Raw genomic sequence first — 18,295 nt, 5'->3', positions numbered from 1 at the left:
TTTGTTTGGCTACTTGTGTGTCTGATGCTATTAAATCATCATAATTTTACATCAGATCTTCACCACTAACATGATTGAGGTTCAATACCAAAAAGACACAAAACACACAAAACAGGAAAAAACATCACCCTAATGCATTTTGGAAGAAGCAACCTATTAAAGACAGTAAGTGTGTCTGGCAGAAATCTAGAGACAACAGAAAACAAGAGGAAATAACAGGGCTTAATGTTATTTAAATATGCACAGAGGAGACAGGGAGATGTGCTAGGATGGAGAAACAACAGGAACTCTAGACTTCCAACACATCAACCAGGGCTTCTTTAACAATAAAGGAACAGGTGTCTTGGGACTCATTTATACAGGCTATTAACTATTATGAGCTACCAGTATCCAAATTCATTTTTTTAGTACCAGGCAACTGATTAAAAATAAATACAATTTAAAATTCCAACAATTACAGGTGAAGGCAATGTTCGGGTCTCCAGAGACCAAAGGAAAACAAATGTATTTTTGAATGTATACAATCATGAGAGGATGCTGCAACTTCATATACAAATACTTCAAAGGTTGAAGAATAAAAACATTAAAATTAAACTTAATTTGAGTACAGATAACAAGGGTTTAATTAGCTGAATTTCAGTATTACCTTGATAATCCCAAACTTTTATTTGGAAAGAATTCCTGCCCACATTTCTAGTTTATTATACAGTTAGAATTATTGGTATAAAGTTTTTGCAAGCTTACAAATCAATCAACAGAACTTATTAAGCACTCACTGTGTGCTAAGCATGTGCTAGGCACTGGATAGACTAAAGAGATAACTGTGCTTTGAACCTCAAATCAGTACATTTTCCTTGGTGCTATCTGATACGTAGCTTTATATTGCTTATCCTGAAAAGCCTGAGGTGGTCGTGGTTAAGGGTGTCTATACCAGCTCTTTTTTCTCCAAGTTTTGAATACAAAGCAGGAAACAGAAACCAAGTTACCTTCACCATAAGGATTATATGCCTATCTAATTTGTTAACCCTTTTTGAATTTAATAGACTTTACACAAAGTTTTCTATCCCTGCGCTTTTTTTCAGCTGTCAATACTTCACAGTTGGTATCATTCATTCATTCATTCATTCATTCATTCATTCATTCATTCATGGAAGCCCTATCATGTAAAAGATAGTGTTTGATGCTAAAGAGGATGCAAAGATGAAGAAGACAATACTTGTCCCTCCAGGAACTCATGATTTAATAATAATATTCTAGAATTGATACAGTACCTAATTTTGATAGCTTGAGAGCCAAAAAGGATTCATGAAAAAAAAATTTTTTTAAGACAGAATTCAAGAAATCTTGCTTTCTTTTGATTGACTTCAAGCTACTAAAATATAAAATATAAAAAATGGGCAGTTAGGTGGAGATGAAGCACCAGGTCTGGAGTCAGGAAGACCTGAATTTAAATCTGGCCTCAGACACTTACTGTGTAATCCTGGGCAAGTCACTTAACCCTGTTTGCCTCAGTTTCTTCATCTGTAAAATGAGCTGAAGAAGGAAATGGCAAAACACTCCAGTATCTTTGCCAAGAAAAACCCAAAAAGGGTCACGAAGAGTCGGACATGACTGAAAAACAACTAAACAACAATAAAAATATACATGATAAATCAGGCACATACCCACCTATACTGAGAAAGCAATTTGGAAACTATAATTCTCTCCAAAAGGTGTAATCAACTCCCAGACAGCAAGAATTATATTTAAAGGTAGGGTTCTTAAATGTTGAAATCACAAACCAAATACTAAAATGTGATAATGGCCTTAGAGGCTGGGGACCTCTGCCACAAGCTTCCAAGGAGAAAATTTCAAGTAAATAGACAACAGCTTAGTGCCTAACTGTCTGTCACGTATCCTATCACATCATTGTTTCCTAAACTGTAGGAAAGAAGCTCAAAAGGAATGCTAAAGAGCTTTTAAGGATTCAGAAAAGTAGAGGTACAAGACAATGGCAACAGCAAAGTTTAGTCTAGAGGAATAGGATAAGATGAGTCTATTTCTGCATCTTCTCTGTACTCCTTCCAGGCAACAGATCTTAGCTGTGAGATGCTGAGCAACTGTTTAATGATGGCTGCAACTAACTGTAAGCAAAATGTAGGATCAGGGGCACAGGGAGACTTGCTTGGAAATGGAAGATGGGCAGGGGCCACAAGAGAAAAAATTTAAGAACCACTTACAGAAAAAAATGAGCGCTCTCAGGATCAACTGTATAAGTTGTTAAATACACTGGAGGCAAAGTCCAGGAGACAGGCCTGCCATTAGTGCCCTCTCTGCTTGCAGGCATCTCCAGGGTCTGCACAAAAGTCAAAACTCCCTTTGGCAAAACACTTCTACCTCTGGCTGAAGATGAGAGCAGGATTAACTTTCTCTACCTGCAGCATGCCGCTGGATGGACTGAGCATTTAGGTAAACTTGAGAATCTTAAGCAAAAGTCAGGCATGAGGAAAAACTCCATTAGTTCTTGCTTCACTTAAGGTTTTTCAATTTAATTCAATTCTAGCCCTTCTTAGGTGCCTACTGGGTGCAGAAGCCCACTGTCAGAGATACCGGGATACAAAGCTGTAGGAAGGTACAATTCCACCCATTGTAGAGGAGCTTAAAACTTAGGAGAGGAGAAAAGAGGAGTACCCAAAGCCATCATATAAAGCAGAATATAAGTGTATGTGAGAAGTACAAATAGAGTGCACTGCTAACTGAGGGAATCAGGAAAAGCTTCTTGGAGGCGCCAGCACTGAGAAGGACCACGAAGGACAGAAGTATTTCATCAAGGAGCAGTAAGGGGAGTCAAGGGTCTGGGTCTGATTTTTGTAGTGGTCTCTACCTCTCAGTATATAGATTCAATCTGGCGTGGTTGAGACAAACCGTCACCTTGAATGATGCACTTGCTTTCACAAAACAAGATGCTAGTACATGAAAACTTCCAAATCTGTTCTGTTTTGGTTGTGCAGCAATTACTCCAACATTAGTAGCTTGGACAGAATATATTGTTAAGTTTGAATTTATCCCAAAACAAAAGTATTTCTTTAACTCTGAAATGAATCAGAATAGCATTTCATTATAGCATATGAAAATGCAATTTCAAATGTTGAAATACACAAAAATCTGGTCTATGTAGAAGATAAACTATTTTTAGTTAACGGAACTGTAGTACCAAACTACACTGTATTTAATGTTATCATTTACATAAATTATAAGCTTCATAATTTATGATAAATATCCAAACTACATTATCCAGAAAACCTTTGCTGCAGACAAATGAGAAATTTTAACAAAATGCTGCTCCAAATTTCAATGAATGATCTCATTTAAAATGAATACATATACACACTGATCTAACAAAAGATATTAAATCTACTTCCAATAACACCATAAACATTAATTTCATGTTCCCTGAAATAATTCTAAATGAAAAGCACAGTACATATAGCATATATATTCTTAGAAATACTAAGTTCTATAAAAATGAAGTTCACTCCCTGAATTTTAAGCAGGCATTAGGGCATTATACACAGGTGCAGAATTAATCCAATAAAAGGCATTTTTAAACTTAAAAAAAAAGTAGCATGCTGTCATCAACTACTGGGGATAACTTCTGGGATAACTGAAGCTTTCTAACCTATTTTGGATTTCAATTAGAATTTAAGAGATGACATATTTCCCTCTTTGCCCCTTTAAATGTTGAAAGCAATGCTTCACTTGGTAGTAAATCATCTTATTTATATGTAGGGGTAATGAAGCCAAAAGAATAAATTTTAGCCAATCAAGGGATCCTTTATAAATAACACTACCATGAAATACAGAATCAACAGCATTTTTGTATAAGAAAAGGCCTGAATTCACTCTTTAAGAGGTAAGAAATAAGAGCAGAACTGAGTCAGTCTTATTTCATTAGCATAGCCAAGAAGGTAAGTATGCGAGAAAGTTACAGAATCTGGGGATGTTGGGGTAGGGGGTTAAGAGTAAAGGACTGAGGGCCTACTGTGTGCCAGGCACTGTGCTAAGTGTTTTCTTGATATTATCACATTTGATCCTCACAACATTCTTGTGAGGGAGGTGCTATTAAGCTCTCCATTTTACAGTTGAAGAAACTGAGGCAGACTGGCTAAATGGCTTGCCCCAGGGTCGTACTAGTAAGTATCTAAGGCTGGATTTGAATTCAGGTCTTCCTGATTCCAGGCCCAGCACTCTATCCACTTCATCACTGAGTGGCCAGAAGGTGGGGAAGCAGGCCAGAAGCCATCTGGTCCAACCTATAACTGAAAAAGACTGCTGAGAAATATCCATGTGGCCTATGCCTGAAAACTCCAGTAATGGCTTCCATTACCTCCTAAGGCAACACATTTCACTGTCCTTCAAACACTGAAAGACAACTATGTGTTCCTTTCCCATCCCCCACCTCTAACTGCTCTCCCCAAAGACTTCTCTTCTGCAGGACAAACAACTCTGCTTCCTGAACTCATCTATTTTCTCTTACTGCCAGGGAGAATTTAGTATATGTGCCCATAAAAATATTGTTTCTGTTTCTATCTTCACTGATCTTTACCCAAATACTTTCTACTGTTTTATTCCCTCCCTCTTTTATAGATTTCTTCATGAATAGATACTTAAGTACTTCTTTTTTTAAAAAATAAATTTTATTGATGTCTTGTTTTTTCACACCACCAGAATTTTCCTCAGTATTATTGTCCCTTGCCCCTCTAAGAGAGCCATCTCATATAACATACAATATTTTAAAGAAAAAGAGAAAAAAATCAGTAAAAGCTGATCAAACATTCTAAAATTCTAAAAATATGTGAAAGTATACCATCTGTGGACTTCCCAACCCTGAAAAGGAGTGGCGTAGAGGGATCATCTCCTATCTCTTCTTTGGAGTCAAGCTTGCTCTTTATAATTTGCAACATCCACTTTTGTTTTCTTTTTTTTTTCATTCATATCATTGTAGTAATTGTATATATTGTTTTCTTGGCTCTGTTTCCTTCACTCTGCATCAGTTCGTGTAAATCTTTCCTTGTTCCCCTCTATTTACTCTATCATTTCTCATAGCACAGTAATATCCCATTACATTCATGTACCACAATTTATTTAGCCATTCTCCAACCACTAGGCACTTATTTTATTTCTAATTCTTTGGTAATCCAAAAAAAAAGTACTGCTATGAATATTTTGGTTTATCTGAGGACCTTCTTCTTATCAATGGCTTCCTTGGGGCATAAGCCCAATAATGCAATCTCTAGGTCAAAGGCCAAGAACATTTTAGACACTTCATTTACATAATTCTAAAATGCTCTCCAAAACAGTTGCAGACTCACAGCTTCACCAATAATGCATTACTGTGGCTATCTTCCCACAACCCTTTTCTAATCTATTATAATACCTATTATAATATTACTATTATAATAATAATACTTTCATAATACTTGAGGTTCTTATTTGCATTTCTCTTATTGTTGATGATCTGGAACTTTTTTTTATATACTTATTACTAGTTTGCAATTCTTTTGAGAACTGTTCATACTTTTGACTCTTTATTTTCTGGGGAAAGGATTTGGTTTTGCATTACAGGATGGCTCTGGGGCACCCACCGCCACCTCCACATTCTTCAGAATTCTTTCTCCTTTGGCTCAAAGTCTTTTTCAGAGACTGGAACTCTGACTCCTAACTTCTTTACTTACACTATTAACTTACCATATAATTTTATTACTATAGTTCAGTCTCTCTGCCAAATCAGAAGAAGAATCAGTATTACTGGTGTTATGACTATTTCAAGAAATATTACAGGAACAAAAACTCCTCTAAGACAATTTAGGATTTTTTTTCTCTTGCATAGGCTTTCAATGACTTTTTTTTTAATTTATCTACAGAGGTTGGTCTTTTCTCTTCTGTTTATTTACCCTAAAGTACATCCTACTCCTTCCTACATCTCTGACCTACCTCTTTCTTATTCTGCCTTTTGATGGCTCTGTAAACAATGCTTCTCTCAAGGCCAAAAACATAGAATTGATTTTGAAGGCCAGAGAGGAAACTACCCTTCATCTAATCTAATTCCCTTATTTTATAAATGAGGAAAATAAGGGCCAAAGGGGCTAAATAAATGACTTGTCCAAAGTCACTGGGTGATAGAATCAGGCCTAGACTTCGTCTCCTGATTGCCGTTTCAGTGATCTTTTCACAATAAACGATGAACGGTGAATCACCACGACATTAGGCAGAGAACTCCTCCATTAAGTTATCAAATGCACTCATCCAAGCACTTGGTGTATGGGTCTAGGATACTAATAAGGAATACAGAGAGAGTGTAGTTTGGAGAAATCAAGCAATTATTCTCTAACTGCAAAGCACTCTCATTATAATAAGAAAAAAATCAAATATCTTCCAGTTCATGCTTTACATGTTCACCTTCAGACCTTTGGTGATAACAGCTTTCATGCTCAAGCTGTCATTTACTACTTGTCTTTCAAATGAAAGGATGTGGATTCCATAACATTATTGCCTTTTGTTAAACTACCGTGCTATTTTTCTCCATTTTACTTAAGAACGTGAGTTAGGGGAAGAAGATTATCAGTGACGATAAACGTAATCTCTGCTTTTAATTTTGCATTTTATCATGTTAAAGTCGACTAACATTTTTGAAGTCAAGCATTTTTAATTACAGAAATTCAGACTACTGAACAAAAAAAAAGAGAGTCAATATAATACAAGAACACAACAAAGACTAAAACCCACATAATTTGTGTAACTTGCTATCTATATACAAAGTTTGGTGTTCTATTAAGGAATTTTCAAAATATAAAAAAGAGAATTGGAAAGTGCTTTGAGAATACAAAATTCTGGCACAACACTGAAAAATAAACTGTAGCAATAAACTTCTGAGAGGTAGCATCACTAAGGATAAGGAGAGAGGAGAGAGAGGGACCTTTTGGAACATCACTTGGCATTCAAGAGTTCCAATTTAGTTCTAGATTATGTCTCAAGAGCGTATTAGAAGACTTGATAAGATTTAACAATCATCAACCTAAATCTAAATTCAGATTTTTTTTTACCAAGTAAAACATCTAGAGTTAGAATTTAAAGTACATTCATTAATGGGACATGCTTCACTGTCCCCTAGAAGTTATCAGCTTCTCTTCCCATGGCATCGGTTTATACAAGAATAATTTGCTGCCACTTTCAAGGGCAAACCCAATTTGAAAGAGAAAGAGAGGGAGGAGGGAGGAGAACAACGAAGGATGCTAAATCATTTTATTTCCATGAAGGATTTCTAACAATCAAATAGACTTTCTCTTCTCTGTATATAAAAATGTTTTTAAAAACACTGGATTTAAAAACACGAGAGACTGATATTCGAATCACAACTCCAGCAATAGCTGAGTAATCAAGGCTAAGCCACTTAACCTCTCATCCATTCATCCCCAGGAAAATGGGAATAATACCACTTGTATTACTTACTTCAAAGAGTTGCTACGAGGAAAGTGCTTTGCAAACCTTAATGCACCAAAGAAATGTGAGCTACTATTGTTATAAAAACAAAACTTTTAAATGATCGGTTTTAAAACACTGAATTTTAAGTCTCACAGTCAAGCATATAGGAAGAAGGAGAAAGGCATGTTAAGTACTAGTGGTGAAATTTTTATTTGTCCCTCTCCAGTTACAATACAAAAGATTCAATTACCAAATTTGTCCCTTCCCCATTTAGCAAACATCAATTCTGTACCCTCAGATACCAATCTAGAATGATTAATTTTTCCTTTCCTTTCAAAGGATGGAAGATAATTTAATGGAGTCAGAAATTTTGCTGTTAAGGTTCCTATTATACTGACTAATCTTCTATTCTCTTCCCAAGATCAATCACAACACTTTTTTTCTCTTTTTAAACACAGAGGCAATTAAGTGTCTGATAAAATGTCAGAGACCAAGAGACAAAAAAAAAAGTGAGAAAGAAGTATGATATTGGCAGTTTTCCTGTATAATACCATTCAGAAAGGGCTGTTTATAAGTTATAACAGCAATTCAATTCAAACAAGAAAGGAAAAATCTTTATTAGGCATTTCATCTTCTCACAAAAGGTTTCAGAGGTTCATATAATCCAGGTAAAAAAAAAAAGAGTAATTCCAGGAAGAAAATACAAGTTTTCCCCCTAAAAAGGTCAAGATGCCAGCTGATCATAGCAAGATTCAATGTCAAAGAAACTACCTATAATGTATATGCTCCTAACTTTAATCCCAGCCTGATAGTTCCTATGTCAGAGACTTTCAATTTACCAAAACATTTAAACAAACTACCATTTCCCCCAGTTCCTCTACCTAAAACTAGTGTTAAAATATCAGATCAGGTCATTTCTGATTCTTGGGACATTCTCAGATAATAAATCAGTTAATGGACATTCATCCCTGGGAGAGAAAGCTAGGAACTTCCGGAGGCTATAAAACGCCTCTAGAGCCTGGGATTCTCCAGTCAGGGATACCAGTATTCCAAAGGTCAAAGATATGGCTAGAAGGGACCTTAGAGATTATCTTGTCCATTCCCCTCACTTTACAGATGAGGACACTGAAGCCCTGAAAAGTAGAATGATTTGCCAATGTCACTCTTAAGAGAGCCAAGATTTGAACTAAAGAACCCGGACTTCAAATGAAATCTATTTTTAACTACCCCATTTGAAAGGCATACAAAATACTAACTGCAACATTTGTCAAAGATTCTAACATTAATGACTATACCTGATCAGAGACTACTCTCCCTTCCTTCAACAATGTAGAAAAGGTTAAGAAAAAGCAGCTTAGAAGTTGAATTATGGTACTTTCTAGATTTATTCTGGTAGATAGGGCAGTGTTCTTCAAATAGAACAAGGGGAAATGTTTCATTAAATGCTAGTTATTCTGACTTACCATAACTCTTAGTCTTTTGCTGGTATGCATTTTTGAAATAAAAGATCTTGGACAGTTATAATTAATGAGTCAAATTCAGATTTTTATTTATAACAAAGTATCTTGTTATTCAAAGAATCACTACAGAGATAGTCAACTAGATGTCAGACTAAAATAAAAAAAAATTATCTATGACGAGGAAGATACTTCCACAATGTTCATCCATCTTCTGCATGCTTACATATTCACATCCATCCAAGCACATAATTATGCCAATTTTTCTAGTTTCTCAAGTACCAGAACTATAAAAAGACAACATAATATGGGGGGAAAGTTAAGTAGATTCACAATCCAATTTGTCCCAATATTGAACACTACTTCCTGTTTTGTGGTGTGGTCTAAGTAGTAAAAAAGAACTTTTTAAAAAAATGCTGTCCCTCCATATTTTACCCTGATAGTCTAAGGCTACAAAATTTTAGAAATGACATAGGAATGTTCATAACTCATGAGGGAAAATGGTAATACTAAGGCTCCAAAAGAAGAACACTATTCTAAAAAATAAAAAATAATAAAAAACTTGCCTAAAGAAATAGTTCACTCAGTAGAATATAAAGTGTAGGGCTACCATTTATTTATACAGGCACCTGTGTCCTGGATGCCTGACACAGTGCTTTGCAAATAGTAGGCACGTAATTGTTGCTGTTTGTCCTTTGTTTTCAAACAGGACTATGACATCACAGACATTATGGGTCATGTCTTGACTTATACTGTGCTGGATTAAGTGACACAGAGCTGGGTAAAATCATTGGCCTCGCTCTCTCTTCCACTGTCATCGAAGTCCAACGGTAGAACAAAACTCATGACTACTGGCAATGGCCCAGGATACAGTGGATGACCTTGGTGTCTTCAATGTCTGACCCAACTCTGATCGCTTTCATGGCTGTTGAAACACATTGTTCTCATCTGCCTATTCCACCAGGGAAAATCTTCACATATTTGGGGCAGACATCCCCCAACTTACCAACAGGTTTGAAGCCCATTAGTTACTCTCAACCTGGTCTGGCCTGTGGGCTGAGATGGTTTTATTGGGATGTGGCCACCACATATGCTATGGCTTCTTGAAACCACAGGTGAGTTGGGTGAAGGTGGCCACCAAATGTTGGATGAGCAGCCCTGAACAGGGCTCAGCAAGCCCTCACACCAGAGATGCTAGTCCTCCCTGAACACCTCACGTACTCCGTTAGTAGTCAGTCAATCCAAACCGTTCATTTTACAGATGAAGAAAATGAGGCCTGGAGGTTATAGATGAGGTCCAAGGTTATAAAGCTAGTCAGGAGCAGAGGCAAGAACAATAATAATAAAAGCAGTTCTTGTTAGCACCACACCCCAAGCTGCCTCTCATTTGCTGATATTTAAATATTTCTAAAACATCTATTGCAACCAGTTACTCAGGACTACACAGAAAAAAGGTGGCAATAATTAATACTGAGGTTCTCTCTTTAATAACCTCTTCATTTTAGTTGTGAAAAAGGTTATTGCTTCTTCAAAATATACCCAAACATTTATAGCAGCATTTTTGCAGCAGCAACAAAGTGAAAACAGATTACGCTCATAGAATGGGGAATGGCTAAACTATGGTACCATAATATAATTGAATAGTACTAAGGTAAAAGAAATAGTGAAATTGAGAAAATAGGAAGGTATGGGAAGATTTATATGAAAATTGCTCTTAAAACCATTTTTATGGACTGTTTCTAAAACATAATACACCATATTCTTTGTTTGGACAAAATATGCCCAAAGGATTTTTTTTTAAGCAAAAGAAGCTAAGCATCTGTAGGAATCTAGTTAACCACCTGTTCATGGTATATTGTAATCTTGCAAAAATGGGATTAACCTTTTAAAGTTCAATTCAGAGCAGAAAAAAGCAGAGAATACTAGAATGTGAACTGTACTACTACCAATTTACCAGTTTCTTCTAGTAACCAATTTGAACATGGACTCATGGACTCATATAATCAAAGGGATGCATCAGTTTTCACAGACATGATCAACATGATCATTTGGGTGGAAGGAGTTTCAAGTATCTATCAGGTACATCTTCAGGCAATATTTTGTAGTGAAAAGACCAGCAATCTAGGGGCCCTGGGGTCCACAGATGGCACTGCCACAAACCAGCAACGTGACCAGGAGCAAATCACTCTACCTTGGTGATCAATTTCCTGAGCAGTAAAATGATGGCGTTGCCTAAGGGTACTTTTTAGCTACAAAAACAAACAAACAAACAAACCTATCATCTAAGATTCTATAGGATAATAATAATAATGATAAATGATGATGATAGCTAGCATCTCATTTTATCTTCATGACAACCCTGAGAGGTAGGTGCTACTGTTATCTCCATTTTCAGGTGAGGAAAAAGGGACTGAGAAGATTAAATGATTGAGGGTCACACAGCTAAAGTGGGAAGGGCAGGATTGGAACTCACAGCTGAACTTCAGGCCCAGTACCCTATCTACCAATTGATCTGCCTACCTGAACAATGTGCTGTGTTGCTGCATCTAGTCCAGCAAAATGTGAGTTCCTTCCATTTAATTCAACATACATGTATCAAGTCTCTACTATGTGAAGAAGACAAAATGAACCAATCCATACCCTCAAGGAGGGCATGGCATTCACCTGGAGAGCGGAGGGTAATAATGTGTACGGGGGTAACTAAAAGAGGTAATTTGAGGAAAGAGAAAGAACATAAAGAATTAGGGGGTTAGAAAAGGCTTCACATGATAGAGTCCCAGCTAAGGCTTCAAGTAAGCTAGGGACTGAGAGGCAGAGGTGAGGAGTAATGATATATGCCTCTTTCTTGGTCCGGTCTTATTTTATATTTTTGTCATTACTTTGAAATAAAGATGGCATGCTTATCAGGTTTTTTAACAACAAAGTTGGAAACTGATATGTTTGATAAGAGAATTGAAAATCTGAAAATCTCTCTTCACTACACTCTAGCCTTTTTACCTTGCTTCCAAACTAATCTTTTTAAGGAACAAATTTGGTTCCCTTGTTCAAAAGCCATTGGGAATTTGTCATAACTGTCCTAATAAACTGAAGATTTTATAACAATAAACTGTCCTAATAAACTCCAACCAAACAGAACTACTTCTAAGTTTCTCCATCTTAATCCTGTTTTCTTTCATCTCTGATGGCTTTTTACACACTATTCTTCAAGCCTAGATTTGGTTCCTATTTACCCCCATCTATTGATTTTTTTCTCTCCTTACCAAGTTCAGTTGCTACATCTTCCATGAGGGCCTCCCTGATCATGCTGGACAGAATCAATGTCTCCTTCTGACTCCCTTGGGTCACCCATTGTGACTTCTCCTATGCATTTTCCCATTTTTAAATCTGAATTACAATTACAGAAGAAACCATCATTTGTCCTCTACTAGGCTACAGGCCCTTTGGAAAAAAAGGAACTGCGTCACTCTTGGCATTATTATCCCCAGAGTCTAGCCCACATACTTTTAATAAATTTTGAATTGAATAAAGAAGATTTCAATAAGCTAAAATGATGGACTATTGCAAGTTGAAATTAAATAGGCTCAAAACTTCCTCCGTACGAGTAAAGAATGGCATAGCTGTAGCTGAACAACAATTTGTGTGAAAAGGACCTCAGAGTTTTAGCAGACAGTAAGCTTCATAATCATCAGCATGAAAGGATAGCCCAAAAAAAGTTCACTTGGTCTTAGGCTGCATTAACAGAAGCAGTACTAGAAAGAGGAAGGTGTTTCACACTCTGCTTTGAGGAGTACATGTACTGAGTGAGTACTTGGAGCTACATTTCAGGAAGGATATTAACAAACAGAAGGTATTCAGAGGAGGGTCATTTTAAAGATGGTTAGGAGATTTTAAACCATGTTTCATGAAATTCTATTGAAGGAACAGGGAGCCATTTATAGCCTGAAGAGCTAATGGAGGCACGTTGTTGTTCAGTTGTTTTCAGTCATGTTCAACAGGGTTACATGACTTGCCCTGGGTAATAAGCTAATAAGTGTCTGAGGCCAGATTTGAACCCAGGAAGATGAGTCTTTCTGACTCCAAGCCCAGCATTCTATCTACTGTACCATACAGATGCCGACGGACACACTAGCCACCTTCAAATACTTGGAAGAGGTTGTCATATTCAAGAAGGACCAGACTTTTTTGCCTGGCCCAAAGAGTATAACTAGGTACAATGAATAAAAAGTTACAAAGATGACATGAGAAAAAAGACTTTTTAGCAACAAGAGCTTTCCAAAACTGGAATTGGCTGTTTTGAGACAGTGACTTCCTCAATTACGGGGCACATCAAATGGTTGCTCGATGACCATTTGTCACAAATGGGGAATCCTACTAGGGTTATACACTGAAGTCCAATGACTTCTGAGGTCCATTCTATCTCAAGAAATCATGATTCTACCTCTTTCAAGCTTCCATGAGTATGGACCCTAGTGGCTGATTACTCAACTGAGGTGGTTTTAAAGTAGACAAATGAGGCCCAAATAATCAGGTTCCTTTTTCCTTCCTTCTCCTACAGTCAACCAACAAGCTAATTAAGTGCTTACTACATGCCTGGCTACGAAAGGAAAAAAGAGCTCCGTAAATATGGTATTTTTAAATACTCAGTAGTAACAGAAGGTCATTAACTCACCTCTCATTGCGCTGCCTTAGAATAGAGGGTGTTTTTTGTTGTTGTTTTTGTTGCTTTACCTCCTTCATGGATCTGTTGCATTTTCTTGTGATGCTGGTTTTATTTACTTACTTTTTCACATCCCAGGATACAACTAAATTTATTAGGTGCAGCTCAAAGAAATCAGGCAATACTGGTTAAACGTATAATTAATTTTTTTTGGATACTTGGCACTTTAGGGACCACAATTAGGCTACTTTGCTTAGCATACTGCTAGGTATTTAATTTAATGTCTCTATAATGCTTTCACAATAAAATGACTTTTTGAGTTAAATGTTATGATTCAATTTTAGGCCTTCAAATTCACTACTTTAAAATTTTTCCTCTCTATGGGTTTAAAAATAATTCATTACAGTTAAAGTACATGATTTCTATTTTAGTGTCAAAATTCTACACAGTACTCTTTCTAAAATGTAAATTTTACAGTTTGCATATGTGTACAATTGAAAGTATAAATAATCTTTATAATCTACCTTAAGTAGTAAGTTTTCCTTTTGATTTTTAACTATAAGGAACATTAAGGAGCTATTATTATTGTATTAGCAACGACTGCAATTTAGCACTCCTTTTAATCATGTCAGAGGGCGGAAAAAAATTGAAAAATGAAAGTTTTTAAGGATTGTTTTGCCCAAATTCTTCATTTTTAAGGTAAAGAAACTGAGACCCAGAAAAACTAAATTACTTGCCCAGTAACCAATAAGCTAGTGTTACACAATGCTAGGCTAACATTAAATCAGGCATGTTCTTTTTCATTTTCACATGTTCATAGCATTGTGATATTTCTAATATTAGAACACCTTTAAAAATGTGAAAGTGATTTAATATCAACACTCTATTTTGACATGATGATCCCTTCTTTCATAAGATTCCTAAGGTTGGGAATGCTTTATTTCTTCCTTTACATGAGAGTTGTGCTATAATTTTATCCCCAGAAGGAATGCAATATTAATTCCTTCATTCAAACATTTCTTGAGCAGCCACTTCATTAAATGTGCTGTGCTAGAAATCAGGCACGTAAAAAGATGAAGCTATAACCTCTTCCCTTAAGAAACTGACATGGTAATTGAGGAAATAATAATAATAATGATAATTTGCAGACATCTGATTCTCAAAATAGTCCTTTAAGGTAGGTACTACAGGTGTAATTATCCCCATTTTACAGATGAGAGGAAACTCAAGTTTAAAAATGATTAAATGGCCTGACAATAGCCAAGTAGCTGCAGCAGGACTTAAAACACATTTTCCTTGCTCCAAGTCCAGCAACCTTTCTACTATACCACATTGCCCCTCAAATCAAAAGACTTCAATACTTTTTTTAAAAGACCATGAACGCACTGATTTCACCTATCCTGATCACAACAAGCCTTTCACGCTTGAATAGGTTTCACGAGTTTCTGAAGCCACCAAAAAAAAAAATCCCTTGATGACTCATCTTCAGACAATAAACCTTTATGAACTTAGCAAGGTTAGTTTGTAGAAAACAGACAGTCACATCACCCAAAAGAATAAAAGTTCCTTGAGCGCAAGAATTTGTTTTTGTGACCCCACACCAAGCATAGGGCTTGGCGCACAGCAGGCATTGAATTAAATCCCCAAGTAGTCACCTAGTCTCCACCTGAAGAACTCCAGTGAAGGGAAACTCACCAGAAGTTCCCCCATCCCTTCCCTTCACACCTATAGCTGTCCAGTTAATTTCTGGACTCAAGAATAGTCACCATGCGAAGTTTAAGGGTCAGATTTTGGCTTAAGATAAGGTACAATTTCCCATTTTTAGTTTCACTTTTTTTTTTTGTGAGGCAATTGGCGTTAAGTGACTTGCCCAGAGTCACACAGCTAGTGAGTGTTATGTGTCTGAGGCCGGATTTGAACTCAAGTCCTCCTGACTCCAGGGCCAGTGCTCTATCCACTGAGCTGCCCCAATTTCCCATTTTTAAACAATGAAATTGTCTCTTTCAAAAAATACATGAGTACCTCATCCTTGGAAATGATTAAGCAGAAGGAGGATGATTATCTGTCAGAGACGCTGCATAGGAAATTTCTGTAGAAGGTGGGAGGTTGGATAAGATGACCTTTAAACTTTCTTTCAACTCAGAGATTTTATGAAGCAAAAGTTACAGGGGGGAAACTGCTATAGAGTTGTTCAATCAATAAGTGAATTCACATTTTAGTACATCCCATGAGACATAGATGGAATCACAAAAGATGGAAAATATCCCCCAAGTATCTAGGATGGACATGAAACTTGCTACCATTTGCTTCCTATCTCAGACCTATAAGACACATTTTTATCCATTTGTATATTCAAATTTAATTATTCTATTTCTTCTATTTTTATTGTTCTCAGATTTTAAACTCCCTTTTTTAGTTTACTTTGTAGTATGGTGCCTTACACTGTCTTGTGTATATCTAATTACTTAATATATACTTTTTGATAATAATAATGAGATCCTAAAAGTGTAAGTAGGAATGAATTCACAGTTCTGACCTCCTGCTTAGAACATTTTCATTGATTTGTCAATTTTCCTTAAGCTATATATTTCCTAGAAGTACAAGGAAAACTCTAAAATATTATTGATATTTTGAATACCTGCTGAATCCATCAATGACAAAAAGGCCAAATTATCTATTGTGTATTTTCCAGTACCAGGATATATCTCTTATTTAGCTAATAAAAATGTTATTATATACTGAATTTTGCCCAAGAAATTGTAACTAAGTCTTTCACTGTTCCTTGCAACATCCAATAAGATTTGATAGAAGGTCATGATCCTATGTAGAGCATGGTCCTTTTCATCTTAGAAGTCACAGCTTTCTTCCTTAAGTCAATAAGGAGGGGAAAAAAATGCTGGAATCAGCAAAGAATCCCCAAAGCCTGCCCCTCTATGTAGAATGGGAAACTCATAACATTCCCTTTTCTCATACCAATTCCCCCTCCCCCAAACCTTCCAAACAAGCACAGAAATTCCCAGAATATGTTTGTTTCAGTGGACAGGAGCTAAGATTTTCAGTAAGTAGAAATCCCACAGGGCTCTCAGGAGAGGAGTCAGTTGACTCACAAAACTAGACATTTACTCTCTTTATGTAGTATAGGGAACCCCAAGGTTTTCCCTTCCACTAAACTGTTAGCACCTTAAAGGCACAGTCACCATAGACCCCCTCAGGCCCATTCCCAGCAGGGCCACCTGTTTAAATCCAGACCAGATCCAGGGCCAATAGCCAACTAGAACCCCCAGCCAGCTGGGAAACCACTCTCCACTCCCACCCCCATGCCACCCCATGCCTCCCCTCTCTCTACCAGCCAACCAAGTGAAAGAACAGAACCAGACCCAGCCTGACTCTTTGCAACACCCCTTGGAGACTGTGATCTTCTCTCCCCATCTGCCAACTCCCAGTTACCCCTGATGGCTTCTTTTTCTCTCCCTATCCCTGTAATAATTAATCAAGAGCATTGAAGAGAAAACTGTTCTTTGCCCTCTACTTATATTCTCTCACTCCTATCCCCTCCACTGTAACCCTACCCACAATCCAACTCCAACCCCTTTCCACTGTGCCCTCTGGAATTTCCATTCCATAACGAACAAACTCCTTTTCATCCTGGATCTCTTTCTTTCACACTTTCCATCTCTTCGCCATTACCTGGCTCCTCTAATGGTACAGGATCATCCCTATCCTCTCCAGCACTGGCTCTCACACTCCCTTAAGGTTTGTACCAACTAGGGCTTTATGTTTTGTTTTGTTTTTGGTGAGGCAACTGAGGTTAAGTGACTTGCCCAGAGTCACATAGCTAGTGAGTGTTATGTGTTTGAGGCCATATATGAACTCAGGTCCTCCTGACGCCAGGACTGGTGTTCTACAGTTATCCATTCCACCTTGGGACTTTCCCCATCTTGGTTTCGATATATCACTGTGGGCATAAGAAATTAAATGGGAATTTTGAGGGAGTTTTGCAGAAGCCACAGATGATACATGAAGGCCGGCAGATGACACAGAAAAAGTTTAGAAACTCAGAATTGCATAAAATATATATGTATATGATTATAATATAATACACAGATTTTCTAGATCATGGGGGTGCTGTGCCCCTAACTCCCACCATGTGGAAGGGATAACTGTATATAGTAAAGATTGGGATTACATAAAAACCAGTGTGATATCACATGGTAAATATGGAGTATCGTTCTGAAGCACTAAGTTGTGCTATTCATTAGTACTAGGGCCCTATTTCATGCAGAAATCATACCAGTCACTTTTTATTTTAGCACTGATCTATGTGAGTCACTTTTAACCAGGAGGAAATCTCTCTTAATGAAAAGATCAAGGATCTGTTCGGCTCTACCACCACAGGACAAGTTTCTGTGTGAGGAAGTCTGCAGAAGAATTTATGGCTAAGCGCCTTTGGGAGGGTGAAAAAAGTCCAAACATATTAAAAGTTGTGGCCTTCAAAGAGCTTTTTTCCCCCCCAATACCTTTCATAACAATAAAAAATAAAATAGGAAAAGTTATTTAGAATTATCTCTGCCATTATTTCCCTATTATTTTGTAACTGAGCTTAGATTTAAGAAACAGAAACTCATAAGTGCAATGGGAAATTTAATCAGCAAGTTCTCTCAAATAATCTTGTCAGAGCCTCTCAAACTTGCTTTCTTGGGTGATCATTGTTATGGGTTGA

The 18,295-nt window shown here is 36.9% G+C and overlaps 1 protein-coding gene across 2 annotated transcripts in view; it reads right to left on the bottom strand.

The window, feature by feature from the left end:
• Nucleotides 1–18,295, bottom strand: part of PDSS2 (decaprenyl diphosphate synthase subunit 2) — a 275,272-nt gene that overhangs the window by 197,116 nt on the left and 59,861 nt on the right. Inside the window, exon 1 of one of the 2 annotated variants that reach the window (XM_078155211.1) lies at nucleotides 12,179–12,271. The exons of the other annotated variant lie outside the window; for it this stretch is intronic. The gene's annotated coding sequence lies outside the window, so the exon portion shown is untranslated. Of the gene's footprint in view, nucleotides 1–12,178; nucleotides 12,272–18,295 lie in introns of those variants that run through there. 2 annotated transcript variants of the gene reach the window in all.

Source organism: Phascolarctos cinereus, unplaced genomic scaffold (assembly GCF_003287225.1).
Source record: "Phascolarctos cinereus isolate Bilbo 61053 unplaced genomic scaffold, phaCin_HiC Scaffold_5;HRSCAF=322, whole genome shotgun sequence".
Lineage (NCBI taxonomy): Eukaryota > Metazoa > Chordata > Mammalia > Diprotodontia > Phascolarctidae > Phascolarctos > Phascolarctos cinereus.
Note: the sequence above shows the minus strand (reverse complement) of the source record. Positions and strands in the feature narration are given on the sequence as shown.